The 15,649-nt window shown below is 42.5% G+C and overlaps 1 long non-coding RNA gene across 2 annotated transcripts; it reads left to right on the top strand.

Moving 5' to 3' along the window:
• The first annotated feature begins 1,926 nt into the window (after nt 1-1,926).
• LOC140001476 (uncharacterized) lies at nt 1,927-6,768 on the top strand. Of its 2 annotated transcripts, none has more exons than XR_011806713.1 (3): nt 1,927-2,304; nt 2,383-2,459; nt 6,012-6,768. It is a non-coding gene; the product is annotated as an uncharacterized lncRNA (long non-coding RNA). The 2 variants fall into 2 exon arrangements; XR_011806714.1 differs by lacking the exon at nt 6,012-6,768 and adding an exon at nt 3,717-3,759.
• The last annotated feature ends 8,881 nt before the right edge of the window (nt 6,769-15,649 follow it).

Raw genomic sequence — 15,649 nt, 5'->3', positions numbered from 1 at the left:
CAACCATGAAGTTGCATCCATATGCAAGTTAAGGGAAAACTTGGCATGATCTTTCAGGTACTTTGGGTCAAGTGATAATTTGGCTCCCAACAGCTCAGAGGCAAACACCATTATCCACTCAGCAGCACTTCATCTCTATCAGCTTTCCAGCTGCAGAAAAAGAAAAAAAAAATGTAATTTTAGGAGGCTTTGTGACTAAAAGCAGGGGTTGGACACAGACTCAGACAGGGATTTTTAAGTGTGTTTGTTGCTTATGGCCAGTGTACAGTTATTGCTTTCAGTGCAGTCAAAAGAGAGTGAAGAGAAGAAGCAGCAAAACTCTCCCACCTCCTGCACCTTTTGAACCTGTCTCAAGCTCCTGCTCCTAAATTTGTGTGATCTTATCACCATGCAAACATCCTTTATGGTTGGTTAATCACTGCAGGAAGGATAAGGACCCATGCATTGGTTTGTGCCCCATTTCTTCTGGTGCTCACTTGTTTTCTGAATCCATGGCTTGAGCAGGACCAAGAGGTGCCAAGGAATCTGAGCTTGCCACCTCCCCAGCTGATGGCCATGATGCTCTACCTGGACAGGGTATGATGGCCAGATGACTGTGACAAGACCATAGGGGAATGGTTTTCCTTCTCCTTCACCTGTCAGGGGGCTAACAGTGCTGCCAACATTCACCTTTGAGGTCTGCATCACTGTTTAAAGAGATTATTCACAAATAGAGAGTGTAGGCATATTGGAAAGCAAAGGCAGAAACTTTTCACAACTGCTTTAAGCTGTGAGGCAAATAAAGTAAACGCATCAGCCAAGAAGTTCAGGTTTAATTCTGTTGCATTTCAGTGAAGACACAATAATTCAAATCAATCCTTCTTTGATTTAACCTTGTTGATTCATGATGTCCTTTTTCAATAGTCACTGGAGGAACAGTACCTCGGAAAACAGCTACCCTACTCTTAGCTCCCAGCCTCTTCCAGCCCACGCCAAGCACAAAACCTCCTTTTCTCTCAGCTGCTGTTGGTATAGCAGGGGTTCCTCTGTTACTCTGCAGTATGCCCATCCCTCTTTTTTTCCTCCTTCGTGGGGAATCTGCTTCTCCTCTTTTTTCAAAAGTACCCAGCAGAGAAAAGGTCCTCTCTCCCACACAGCTCACATTTGGAGGGACTCAGCAAGGAGGGGGCGGTCTGGGTTGTCACGAGCTCCTAGGACTCATTCTGGAGCTTTCAGTCGTTTAACAGAAGTGAGTGACTGTTGCTTTACAATGGTCCTTGGCAAATTGCAGCATAAACTGTGGCTGTTACCCACACTGTTTCAGCAATGTTTGGTCCTGACAGCCTCTACACTGAGCTACGAGCAAGCATCCCTCTTGGCTTGCCATACCAGGGAACTGCTGGGTGAGATTCACAACTTCAGCAGTGCCTATTTCACTCCAGCTTCACCGCTCTGAACTCTGAAACTTTGAAGAAGCAAGTTGGCAGATAGACAGGTAGCCTCGTCACACCGTGCTTGCACTACTCTTGGTCTTCATCTAGAACAGGTAGCTCAGACCAGCCAAGAGAGAGTAAGCAAAGGATAGTCTGAAACACATCAAAGCTGGAGAGTGTGTTGGTGCCTCACCAGCAGGGAGAAGTGCCCGACTCCCATCTCTATGAAGTAGAGCAGGAAAGCATAGCTTATCCAGATAAAAGGACTTTCCTCTGCGAATGTGAATTAACAAGCAAGTTATAACTGGTGCCTGTGCTTCTGGCATACGATTAGCTCGATTCATGCCCCTTTTACATTTCTAAAGCCATGAAAGCCACCACCCTGGTGAGATGGGCATGCCAGCCCCAGCTGGGAAGTGTTGTGCCCCCACAGCACCCACTTGTGCCCCAGCAGCTGTGCCTCTTTTCAGGCAAAATGCAGAAACAAAACCCACAGAAATGCAGCCACCTTCTGTGGGAAAGTTGGGTGGAGAGCTATTACCAAAATACAGGAGTTCTGCATCATAATAACTCCTTGCTCTTGGAGAAGAATGGATAAAAGAAGTTTCATGACTTCTTGCTCTGAGGAGTAGAGTAGCAGTAGTTAAAGCTTGTTAGGCTCTGATTGTTTCAAAGAGGTTGAGGGGTGAGCTCACCCTTCTCCAAGCCCCTGTGCTTGGGCACGGTGTGGTGTGAAGGTGCTGCTTGCTCTGGGCTTTGCTCAGCTCCCACAGAGCCCAGTGACCCTACCCATTGATAGCAGCACACGCACGGGGACCAGAGCAACTTCGTTGTTCCTGTTAGCAGTGCTATGTCTGGTGAAGGGAAGACTCTTTCCTCTGTGCAACTGGCTGTGAGTAATATGTAGTAATGCTTTTTGTGGAAAGCAGCTGCTATCTGAGATCTTTCAGACCTAATATTTCACCAACAGTTGTGCCAGCACACTTTGAACCTGAGCTTGATTCTTCTTTACGACTAACTTCAACCAGGAGGCATCCAAATCTATAGGTAAGATGAACTCACAAAGAGAATGGGATGGCAAATTTTGGGGCAAGGGCTGGAGCTGGCCCCAGGTGTTCCCAGACTGCACTGAGCGCCTCAATCGTGTTATCAGTAGGGACGAACAACATGCTAGATTAGCTTTACTTGAAATAATATTTGAGTATCATAAAGCAGAACGGTGCCCAGGTTATTGCAGCAGCACCAGTGTATAATGACTTTACATTGATCTACTCAACTGTTTAGAAATTTTGCCTGAAAGACTTTGCTCCTCTGCAGATAGTTTTTTGGGGGGCAAAATAGAGCTGCAGCGTGAAAGTTTGCGGTTGTTTTCCACATCTCCAAAACCAGGCTGATAAAGCTGACATCTCGCCCCAAATTCTGCAGTTCTGGGAGGGCCGTGTGGCCGTGCCAGCTTGGTGCTGGTGCTTTTGTCATCCTTTTTGCCAGCAGAAGCACACAGTGGAGGTGGCAGCCTGCCTCGGAGAAGCCACGGCAGCCAGCCGGGGGCCGTGCCCTCCCAGTGCCTGCTTCCCCGCAGCCACTTCTTCCCCGCAGCCCCCTCCTGCTCCCTGGCTCCAAAAGCCTGCTCAAGTCCAGCCTACACTCGCCACACGCGGCGTAGAAATGAGTCAGTCACCAGGGCTTAGGAAGCTGACGCAGGCACAGCTGACACGCGCGCATCGAGCGCGTGGGGTGGGCGAGCGGCAGAAAATAATGTTGTGCGAGTGAGTGATGTGCCAAATTTGTTTTTCACTTGCTGCAAAGAGCAATTTTGTCTGCTATAGGTGAGCAATAGACTTATTTATTTATTTATTTATTGGTAGGTAGGTACAATAGCATAGAAATCTGTTCCACGAATGAATCAGACCATGTTCTTATGTGAAAGAGCATGGTCATTTTTATTTTTTAGAAAGATCAAGAATACCAGGCATGTTCAGCGACTGTACTTCATGTATTTTATTTTCCTGTCTTTCCTGATAAGTGGACATTTGATAGGAAATTTCCTTCATTACTATCCTGAAATTTGGAGGGGATTGCTTTTTCTTTTATGAAATTATTCCAGTGTGCCCTGGTTAGTAACTGTGAGTCTTACATTGTAAAATTAAGATGATCTCAAGTGGTGACCTGGATAACAAAGGAGAGACCTGCTCAGATTTCACCCTTCTAGGTGTAGATACTGAATTTTACATGCGGTGTGGTTCACCTGTGTTTGTTTACTTGTTTTTGAGAAGTTAACAGTGCCTCTGTACCCCTCATTCACAGGGAAAAGCTGATTTTGTGGAACATAAAAGATTCGTGGATTATTATGTTTCAAGGTAGGAGTTACTCTCATGTAAGACAGCTAGCCTTACTTACATGGAGAGAGACATCTTCTTCCACTCAGACAGCTTTGGAGCTGCTCAATAAAGTGCAGCACCCTCAGGCTGGGTTTGCAGACCTACCTCCTGCTTCCACCCATTAGCGTTAACCTCTCACCTAAATAAGTAAATAAATGAAAGTGCTCGTTTTAGCAGATACAGCCCCAGTCACAATATTTATGGGCTGAAAAGTCTGTGAGAACCTGCTGGTTGTGTGTTTTTGTGGGTTTACTTTTGTCACACCGGGCATCTTTCCCTTCATCCCAGGCTGTGGTGGTGGCTAACCAGTGATGCATTGTGTGATGCCATCAGACAAAAAAGTCACATCACCACTTTCTCCCAGCATTGAGAAAAGATTCACACTAGACGAGCTGGGTGATGCAATGCATCCCCCCTCCTGCATAGAAACTTCTCCCAAAACCCCATCTAGTACCACACAGGCTGGTCTCAGTGAAAACCCTCAGCATATTTACAAGGCACAAACTACAGTGGGTTGCATTATATGTGACTAGTACAGGCCTTTTCACTGTGCTGTCCTCCTGTATTGCAGTAAAGCATGTGAAGAGTTAAAATACATTAAAAGATTTCACAGCCCATTTTCTATCTTTTTTACAAACACCAATTTAGATTTATCACACCAAGCTGGGAACGTTTTATGGGACCTCTGACTTAAAACATTGGCAACACATCACCACAGAGGTCTGCCTTTCTTTTTCAAAAAAAAAAAAACATGGAAATACTAAGCTGGAACAGGCTGAGATGGCCAGCCAGCTGTCTGCTATTTGAATCCCATGAAAACCCAAATACAGCTGCAGATTCAACTTTGTTCTGGTCGAGTATAGCAGTCCTGGAATGTGCTCCTTTCCACTGGGGCATGAATAGTGTCAAAATTAACGCTGCTTTCCTAGCAGTATGGATAAAAAAGCTGTGTGACAGTTTTCTAAAGGCATGTGTAAATGGGAAATCATTCAGGAGTGGGTTGGTTTCTAAGGAGGTCCCAACAAGATCAATTCCTGACTCTTTTTCTACTGAAAATTTTAATGACTGTTTTGGGGGAGCAGGGGGAGAAAAGAAAGGAAGAAAGAAAGGAAGGAAAAAATCAAAGAGAAATCATGACTGAAAAACTCAAGGTGGCAAAAATCTTGTTGGATCAAGCTGTGGTCGGGGTCAGAAGAGAAAGAAGGAAGGAAAGAAAGAAAGAGCAAAACAACGATATAAAGTACTAAATAATGTAATGATCCAGGAGCTCCACCAGTTTTCCTAAGCAGGAGGAAGAGTATGATCATGGTCCGTAACTACCAACCTATGGAAGAGGATTTTGAAGTCTCTTATTCTGCAGAGAAAAGCATAACAGCAATCAGTGGCTTGGAGATGAAAATAGAAAGCTTAGATGGGAAACAGGTCACCAATCATTAAGTATGTAGGTTCTCTTCCTCTGCTTAGCTTGTCGGCTTCTACAGTACTGGAAATTTTGAAATCAATTGAATTTTTTCTAGAACAGATGCTCTTGCTCCAATTAATTTGAAGAAAACTTATGGCCTGCCATATGCAGATAGCCAGAGAGATGGTCAGTAACGGTTCCCCCTGGACTTGTAATTTACGAGAATAAAACCAAAATTATTACACGCACTTGCTGTATATTTGATGCAACACAGAACTCTGTCACCTAGGTGTGAGTGCCGATATAATTATGCCCGTGATGGATTTGTGGCTGCTACAGCAGGGCTGGCTTGCTCGCTTTTGCTTGCTTACACCGTGATGCCTACATTCTGTTCACAGCCTATTTCGGGCAGCATCCTGTGCGGGGGCACGCAGGCCTCTCGTCCTCCCACCCCAGCTGTCTGGGAGCTGGAGCAGGGCAGGATGCCTGAGGTTGCTTGTGTTGGCTTGCCAGGGACTGGGGGGACACCCCATGCTCCATGCGATTGCACCAGGATTTGGGAATAATCAAGGTTTGCATTATGGTGAGTGGCCTTGGTGCGCTCCCAGATGCTAGAGTTAATTCTAGCAACTTGCATGCGGCTTGTAGCAAACAAAACGAGGTCTACAAAATGCTCTCGAGCCTGCCTAGTGCAAGGAACAAGTAAAGCTGCAGGAAAGGTTGAGGCGGTAAGATCTTGTGGTTAGATTTGTTGGTAATGCTGACATCCTGGATGCATCACGTTGCTTTTCTGTGCTGTTTTGTTTTTTTTTTCTTAAGAGTCCTGTACCCTTGGTCAGAAGGAAATGCCACCTCAGAGTGAGAGTACAGGAAGCATACAATGCGTTTTATTCGCACGGAGGATCCTAAGCCACTCCAATGCTAACAAATTGAAAAAAAAAATAAGAAGAAGAAGAAAAGAGGAAGCTGGTAAATGTGTAAGGCACATTTAGAATGACACACCGCTAATCCAACTAATTCCCTCTCCGAACAACTTTGGGTCTCACAAAAGCGTCTCTCCTTTGAATTAGAACAGCCTGAATGAGCTAAAAAATTGTGTCTCTCATCTAACCTTTCCATGTGAATGAATCATAGTTCTGGTGCAGAAAGTTTAAAAAAAAAAAAAAAAGTCTTTTAAAAAAAAATTTACAGTGCGGTAACCATAAAATTTATGTGTAAAGCATACAATGAGTTCCTTTATTAATCTTTATCTTGCAAATCAACTGGTATTATTCCCCCCTGATTTGATCTCGCTTTATTTCCTGTTTAAAGCCAAAAGACTGCCATTTGAGGGCTGCTTTAATGTATGCCCTGAGTGCAATTATATTTGCATAACAGTACCTCTTGTTTTTCACCCACTGCACTGCTTGCTTGCGCTGGATGAAGATCTTGATTAGATTTATGGCCGATTAAGAATTCCGCGTGTGAGGCACCCAACCCTGCAGATAGCTCAACATATCTTCATTTTCATTAATGGTCCCGTTTGAGTAAACACAGCCACGAAAGGGGACATAGTTTGGCAGAACCATGCGCAAAATCAGGCTCTTGGGTGCGATTACCCATTAAAAGTTGCTAGAGACCACGGATCGAGGATAGAGCAGCAAGGATGCCTGTGCCAGCCCCCTGTGGGAGCTCCCAACTATTAACCTCATCCCCGTTTGAGAAACATTAAGGGGAACTCAGTGTAGATAACGAGCTGCTCCACGGTTTGATCCTTCAGCAATGCAGACCCTGCAGATAGTCTAGCAATGCTCAAAGTGAGCATTGATGTTATATTTGACTTGCACGGTTTGGAAAACAGGGTACATTCATCATGGACAAGACGGCTTGTTCCGAAGCATTAATATTCTTCACCAGTTACTTTTGACAGTAGATTGATGACTAATGGATAAAGCCAATCTACTACTGGTGATTGATATCGAGGAAATCTTACGCATTTCGTGTTGATTAAATTATAGTTCTTTCAGAAATAGCTAATACTTCAGTTATTAATATATCCAACCAGAGAAAAATCACTAAATCAATCATGACAGTGTTATCATGGGTCCAAAATAAAGACTTGATTGAAATCTAGAGGGAAATTATTTATCTACATAGGAAAAATTACCAATGAACTTACAGCATGGTTCATCGCTTCTGTTAACGGTGCAGTTCAAGGCAGATAATTTATTTCACAATTGACACATGAGGATATCCATGCTAAGCCATAGTGCAATATTAGAGTATCTTTAGTTCATAAACTTCTGTAGCCTCCTGAGCTAACAGCAAAGATCTCACAAAATGCCTGCAAATAAGGTACCACCTTTCCGAAACCATTTTGCATTTCGGATTTGGAAACTTGCTGCTTCCCCCTAGCCCTCTGTGGGTGCAAGAATGCTAACAGGCACACTAAGGGGCACTTATTGGCTTTCCTGGAGAAAGATGACTTGAGTCTGTCCCACCAGCATCTTGCAGTAATTGCCAGCAGCCTCTCGAGTGTGGTGTGCCAAGGCCTGAGTCCCCTTCCCACACAGCAGACGAAGTGTGCTGGCCACGCTTAGCAGAAGCCACAGATGCTCATGCTCCAGGAGGAAGGATGCCCGGCCACGTCACCTTCCTGGCTCTCACTTGCCTCCCTACGACGCACTGAGAACATACCGTAAGCTATTTGAAATCCACCTGCATGCCATCTTTCATTAGTCCCTTGGTTTACAGCGCACAGTGCAATATCTTGCCTCTCTCATTGTGCTCGTTCCCCGTTAAGCAAATCACACATTATCATAACAAGCAACCCTCCCAGCCCTCATTGTTCCAGCTATTAGGTCTTCTTCAGCCTCTCTATTACTCAGTCACACAGATTTGCCTTATGACTACATTTATTGCTCCTATTTTGACACACGCAGACACACAGTATATGATGATGACTCAGTCATCATTACCCCCAAAATGACTCTGTTTTTAAATATACGGAGTCTTTCAGAATCCATATACAGACTTCACTCTGCAATGCACTTCCTGCAGTAATTTTGTATGCTTGTCTTTCCGTTTGGTAAGTATAAATTCATTGTATTAAACCTGAGCAAAGTTAATAATCCTGAAAAATGTTCAAAATCAAAAAGCATTCTAGTTTCAAAGCGGTAAAAATGTTAAATAACCTTTTTAAAAGTCTTTATTAATCTCCATTTGCATACCCTCTAGATTTTTATGCTTTCCTTTATTTTCATTAAGGAGAAATTGGCCACTGAACAAAAAACTAACAATAGGCTGAATATATCACCTTCCTGATTGCCAGCATTTACAAATTGGGCCACCTTAGTTCTTTCTCGTGATTTTTGCTGGTCTGCCTCTATGCCTGTCCCCATCCTGCCTTATGTTACAGCAGCAGCACCTGGAGGTGGGACTGAAATGGGGGTGTCTGATGTGCCCACACCCTGTACAAAGGCTGAATCCACTGGAGCCTGCCCCAAAAACTGGCAGACCAAATGGGCAGGAGAAACAGGGCCTCTGTGTCCCTTGTACTTCTTGTATTCCGTTTGCTTCTTTGAGGTCTTGGCATTCTTGCTCTTCTTTCTCTGACTCTAATCAGAACTCTTTGACTTTTTCCTTGCCTCTCCTTGCAGTTCACTTCTTTTTTTCCCTTTTAACTCTACAAAAACAACCATACAGAAGCTGTTTTTATTTAGTCTGAAAGAAGGACTTCTTAGCACACTTTCTATCAGTGTTTTTTCCAGGAAGCCAATTCATGGTGTCTTCATATTCCTGTGAACCGCAGCATGTTACTGGGAAACTGATGGTCCCTTTTTCATGTGATTCATCGGCATCCCTAATGAATGTTGCCAGTCTGACCATGTCCCTGAGCTGTGCGTGTCCTTGCAACCACGAGCTTCTCCTAGCAGGTCTGGTATCATGTGGTGCTTGCACAGGACCCAGCAATCTGAATTTGACTTTGAAAACTCCCAACTTCAGCTGCAAAGTGATGGCTTGACACCCTGGAGCAATGTAGGAGAACATTTAAACAGATGCTTAGCAAAAGTCCCATCAAGTGAGGGTTTCTCATATGTTCTGTCTTGGATGCTCTCAAGGACTGCACATCTCGTGCCTTCCCACCAATCTACCTTACTCAAGGCAGATATGCTGACATAACACTCTCAATTTTTCAAAACCTAAACATTTCACTGTGCCTTCAAGTCCACCTTTAACAGGTCTGTAGTCCTGCTTTTATGAACAACAAAACTAATATTTAAAAATTCCTGTTAATAATGTATTTTATTATGCTTCCAGAGCTGATCTTTTACACCTTCTCCACCCTCACCATCATCTTTATCCACTGTCACATACTGAGTGGGCTCATACGTTTGTGTTCTAGGCTTGATTTTTAAAAGAATTAACTTTTTATGCTTGTGTTGCACTCCATGGTCATTTTATGGCATTGCAAAGTGTCCTGGTTAAAGACATTTGGGAGTCTGAAGAGAGAAACTAAGTGTATTGCCTTAGGCTGAATTCTCGAAGTGGAGAAGAGGTGTTTCATAGATAGATTCCCCAGCCCATAGTCCAACAGCACAGCCCAAGAGATGGGCTGCCAGGTGTGTTTCCTGGAGCCTGGGGGTGAGAAGTACACAAAGACAGCTGTGCCCTGCTCTGCATCCCACTTTCAGCATGCCTAGTACTGCAGGGTGGTGTGCTGGCCACCTGGCACAGGCACTTAAAACATTGGTATCTCACAAACCACTTCTGATAAATAAAGTACCTCTTTTGGTATGTACTTTACCAGCTCTTCAGAAGCCTAAGTGACATCCACAGGTTAGGTGGCTACATTAGATGGACTTGTGACAGCTCAAATCAGGTCTTCTACCTGATGTATGTAACCCAGAGCACAACCCATTCCACACATTTGATTTACCCAACACATTTCTTTTCTGAATGTGTGTATTGAAAGGAAAAAGGTGATATAAACCCAAATCCATACCACTTCAAGGAACCTGCAGTCCCTAAACTTAAGTGCTGATAGGTAGCACTTAGAAACAAAACTTTCCTCCCTTGCCTTTTGTCCTTGCATGGCCTCTGCCAGCTTCTCTGCGGTTTCTGTCTGGGCCCTTCCAGAAGCTTTTCTGAATCATGTGTTATTTCATTTGACATTTTGGGTCTTGTGCTGCGTCACTGATCACATACAGAGGAACTCAGCAGCCTAGCTTCCAGGCTTGGTTGCTACCTAAGATACTGGCGTACACTGAATCACCAGATCCGTGTTGTTTCTTTTTTGTTTTGAACTGCATAAGCCAACCTCAAACAAGAAAGTAGAGCGATGCTTTATCGACACACATCCAGCAATATGCTTCAGCAGCACAGTTGTTTGTATTTTTGCCCCACAGTTCACATGCAACTTCCAAAGGCTTTCAATAAATTCTTGCATATTTCTGGGGATGTGAAGGAAGGTCTGAAGATCTATGGGTTTTCAGTGGCATTTTCATGTATAGTTATAGCTTAAAATGAATTCCAAGATGGTGTTGGCATTTCTACTGGAATAGAAATTTGGGCTGTTTTTTCTCCAAAGTGTAATCATTTGTTTTCCTTTCCCTTTTGAAACCCTGGCTTACAGTTAAACCAGGGATCACAGCAAAAGCTGGTTAGCCAGTAACAAGCCTCACACTTTCAGGTAGACAGGTATTTCCCTTTTTCCTTTAGTTCAATGACAGACACTATTCTTTTCATAAACAACCAGGGTAGGGACTGCTTTAATATTCCGACGGCTCAGTGTAGATCTCGAGCAGCAAGGAGAATGTCATTTGCGGTTTGGGTTTTAATATTTATTTGGTGGTATATCAATTAGAAAATCTATCGTCAAAGTCCACAGAGATTTCCTGTGGTTTTACTTTGGAATGTCACCTTAGATTTCCTGAGAAATCTGTAGTATTTATTTAGAGGCTTGCTGTTATTTATCTTGCAATGGATTTAGTACAAAGAAGCCTAAGGGGAAAAGCAGTTACCATTCTATTTGGCTTAGTCTGAAGTTTGCAGTGCTACAGCCTAGGAATGGTATATTTTCTCTAATTTTCCTGAGAGTCTATCGAACTCAACGTGAATATTTTTCTGACATTATATCTCGGTACTGATCTTTCAAAGAAAGCATCGGTCTCATGCTGCTGTTCAATATATAATGAGCATTGCAAACAGCACTGACATCAGAAATACTGCTGCGCTTGCTTCAGCATGCTAATAATTTGGATTTTGCCAGCTGCCAGAACTAGACCTTTGTTTGTGCTGGGCATCTACAGGTGTGAAGGATTCGCAGAGAAGAGGGCATTGTCAGGCCAGTGAATCAAACTTACTAACCCAGAAGAACAATCTTTCAGTGTCACCATCAGACTCAGCTGTTCACTCTAAGAAGCTGAAACCCATGACATAGTTCATTTTTCAGCTGTTGAGCACATTCACATAATGTAGCTCATTCACTGTGTGTTGCCTACTTCACGTATGAATGTGCATTCACTTGAAAAGCCCATGAATACCCTTAGGTTTACAACACAGATACTCCAGTGTGGTGCATTCAGCTTATCTGCATAGCTTTAGGACGTGCATGGCAGTATGAATTAATCAGAAGTAGAATGGTTTTCAACTTGAAAAGATACCAAGATACTACCATGAATATTTAGTCACTTTGTAAAATACAACAACAAAAAGCAGATTCTTGTACAGAATCCGGGTTGCTGTTATTTCCTCCAAAGCTGAACCTGGATGAAACACTCTTTTTCGCCATCTAGAAAATACACACAAAAGAAATCCTCAGAAAATAAAAATAAAAATATCCTCATATGTATAATGCATTAGTATTTTCAAGATATTCTTATAGCTGTGATAGTATGGGGATGCAGGGAAGGCAAGATTGGCAGGTGGAATGAATATTCATTACCTTAATATACATGTAAAGTATGACATCTACATACAAAGATTAACTTGATATTATTTTCTGTTTCTCTTCATCACTGACTTTAACCTATTTGTCTCTAGAGAAAAAATGTGCATGTCATATGAAAGAAAACCTTGCAGTTTTATGGATAAGATACAAGAGCACTGTAATTCTATCCATGTTTGGTAACCAGATAGCCCTACTCTTTTTTCAGATCAGTCCTGATGCTGCAATAATCTTTTATCAATATATTAAGTGCTGCAAGGGCAGAGTTAGCAGCTTGCTGCCTTCACAGATGGCGCAGGTAAGTCCCTTTACATTTTCAGTGACCAAGTCCTGCGTATTTAGTACAGAGGTCCAGAACAGATTGGTTTCAGGTATGGAGCAATCACTCTGCCTGTGCTCTGGCTAGCTGAACATTTCTTATGGGACTCCAGACCTTGCCACTTTTTCCATGCTCCACTGTATTTTCTGTAGTCACAAAACCCTTCCTGACTGGCTCTTCTGCCTCCACCCCCAGCAGAGAACAGCTAAGGCAAAGGCACATCAAGACCCTTGCTGTCAAGCTGAAAGAGCCCCCTCTTTCTCCAGGCAGAGACTAAGATATGCTATCACAGCTTGTTGCAAGAGTCCTGGTAGAGCAGATCCTTGCTCTTTGGACCAGAACGTATATTTGTCAAAAGCTGACAGTCAGGAGTGTCATTTAATTCTATGCATATCCATTGTTTGGATGTGACTGAAAAGCGTGACACGCAAACCTATATAAAAATCTAGGACAAAAACAATTTAAAAACAAAAAATAAAATAAAGTAAAATAAAGTTAAATTAAATAAAGTTAAATTAAATTAAAAAATAAACAAATTTTAAATTTTAATATATTTTAATAAATGAATTTTATTTTAAATTGTGGAAGATAAGGGAAAGAGCACTTTTGCTCTATTAGCTGCATTTCAGGACCTATCGTTATGCTCCCCTAATGCTCTATGGATGGGAGATATGAATGCAAATGACAAATTTGACAGTGGTCAAATGTGTGGTGTCCTGGACGGTTACTTCTTGGTAAGAGAAGCAAGCACATAAGCATATTGTAGCATGACTGAGTGCTACATCAACAACCACCCTTATTCCCTGAGACATCCTAAGAAATTCTGAGGGACAGGACTGACTATGGGAATAACCATTTATGAGCTTAAAAAAATAATAAAAAAAAATCTGTGGAGAAGAAAAGCGTAATGTTCACTTTACTTGACAGTAGAGAAATACTCTGTAGATTTTAATATTTGGATACTTACTGTTTACTCATTTCTCCTGCTGCTTTTCCTTTGAATTATGCAACATCAGACATAGATCAGCACTGTTTCCTACTGGACTGCTGGAGGCCACATGAAACACCTTGGGCATCTGAAATGACCCTAGAGTCCTGTGTTGAGAAAATTTAATTGAGCCCTAAGTGTTATCATTATGAGGAGCTGAAGAGAACTCTGGACTTCACTGGCTGTATTATTAAATCTCCACTGCAATAGGATGCAGGTACCAACACTTTGCCTTTTAAGCTGAGGTGTCTGAAGATGCCCATGCCCAGCCTGGCACTGACTGTACCAGCTGGAATCAGGCTGGCAGGGCTTTACAGCTCAGCTTCTCTTGGAGAGCAAAGAGTGATGGAGCTTCTGAATGCAAGTGTGAAACACGGGTTAAAAAACCCAGACTGTGTGAGAAGAGATGAGACACATTAAGAATTATGCCTGAGGTTATCTGACAGGCTCTGCGGAGAAATTTAACTCTATCTGCGGGCTGGGGTATTTCTATCAGAGCCACAGACAATGCATGACTCAGCAGAAGATTATGAAGATATCCAAGATACGGAAAAAAACTCTAGAGTTAGTGGCCTCTTCAGTAATGTGGTCTGGACATCCAGGAATACAAGTCCCAGGGGCAAAGTGAGCTGACCAAGGGGATCCAGATCATAGCTGTTCAGCAGGAGACTACGGTGCTGTTGGCACCATGCATGAACTCAGTGAATGTTTACAATGTGCCTTCAAAGAGAACGTGGATGCAAAACAAGGAGGTAAAGGCAGAACCACCAATTAAACTGCAACAAAGATGAGAAAAGAATAATTCAGAGAAATGAAGATGCTCAAGTCAGAAGGACAGATGGGCTGTGCAACTGGAGCAAGGGCCTTCGGGACATTTTCACATTCAGAAAAGGTGCCCTTTGAATAGAGAATAGCAAATGGGGCCTTTTATGCCTCATTTTCTAAGAAAATGGGAAAATATCCTGTACTATGGCAGATCATTACTGTGATCTCGGTGATGTACAAGGCTTTAGAATAGCCTTCAAAAGTAACAACAATGAAAATCATGAAGAATTAAAACAAGATTAAAAAGACACAGGTTTATATGAGGTATATATAATATCTTTCTTTGATGGGACCGATTTTTCAGAGAAAGGAAATATGCCTATTGCTCCATAAAGCCTATGGTACTGTGTTGCACTGGAAACCATTAGTGAAGATTGGCATTGGGACAGGAAATGTGTAGCAGAAGAGAGCAAATAAACATATGATGAAACCAAACGAGTGAAAAGTTGGCTGGAGAGAGATTTTCAATAAGAGTTTGTCAAGGTTCAGTCTCGGGACTAAACTTGTTTTCGCTAATGTACTCAGTGCAAAGTCAGAGCGTGCTAATGAAGTGTGCTGAGGACAGTTACATGCAAGGTATTAAATATAATGGAGAAAAAAAATGAATGACTTTGCAGACTCCTGTAATAGAAATGGAATTACATGAAAAAGCATGAAAGGCAGGAATAATGGACATCCAGACACATAATGAGATTTTCTGCTATAAACCAGCGGTACTATGTAGAAAGGACAAAAGAAGGAAAGGACTTGGAGGTATTTATCATCTTAATTGTGATAAGTTACCAGTTTGATGAGGCTGTGAAAAAGGCAAAAGATTGGTATATCTATCAGAAATGGAGAAGTATTAATGCCACCACATTAAGCATCAATGAGATATCATCTCTACTACTGTGTACACTGCGAGATATGAGTTCAGGAAAGATGAATGTGAGCTGAAAGACAGAGAGACTATTGGGAAGGTAAATAAAATTAAAACTATGTTATAAGTGGAGCTGTTAACACCATGGTTTGCTCAGCCTAAAGAAGACAAGGCTGGGGCTGGGGAGATGCGCTCTGTGCAGGAGCAAAGCACTGGGACAGAGAGAGTAGAGAATAAGTGGGGCTAAAGCAGCTAAGAAAAACATGTGGCCTATGATACACGAAGACCAGGCCTGAGAATTTTGATGTTCCCTTTGTCTTATTCACTTCATGTTATATTTAGTTTGGCCTACTGTGCCAGCGATTGGCTGTGTTCATTGGAGTTGTGCTGCTCCATCTGGCCACAAACAATTAAAACTGCTCTTGCAAACAAACAAACAAAAATTAGACATCACAAAAGCAAGTAAGAAGAGCATCAATGCACGTGGGGCTTTAAAATGCCAGAAGCAGTTCTAGGGAATATATGGACAAATGGATGT

The sequence above is a fragment of the Anas platyrhynchos genome, chromosome 1 (genome assembly GCF_047663525.1).
Source record: "Anas platyrhynchos isolate ZD024472 breed Pekin duck chromosome 1, IASCAAS_PekinDuck_T2T, whole genome shotgun sequence".
Classification (NCBI taxonomy): Eukaryota; Metazoa; Chordata; class Aves; order Anseriformes; family Anatidae; genus Anas; species Anas platyrhynchos.
This window is presented reverse-complemented; position numbering and strand designations above follow the sequence as displayed.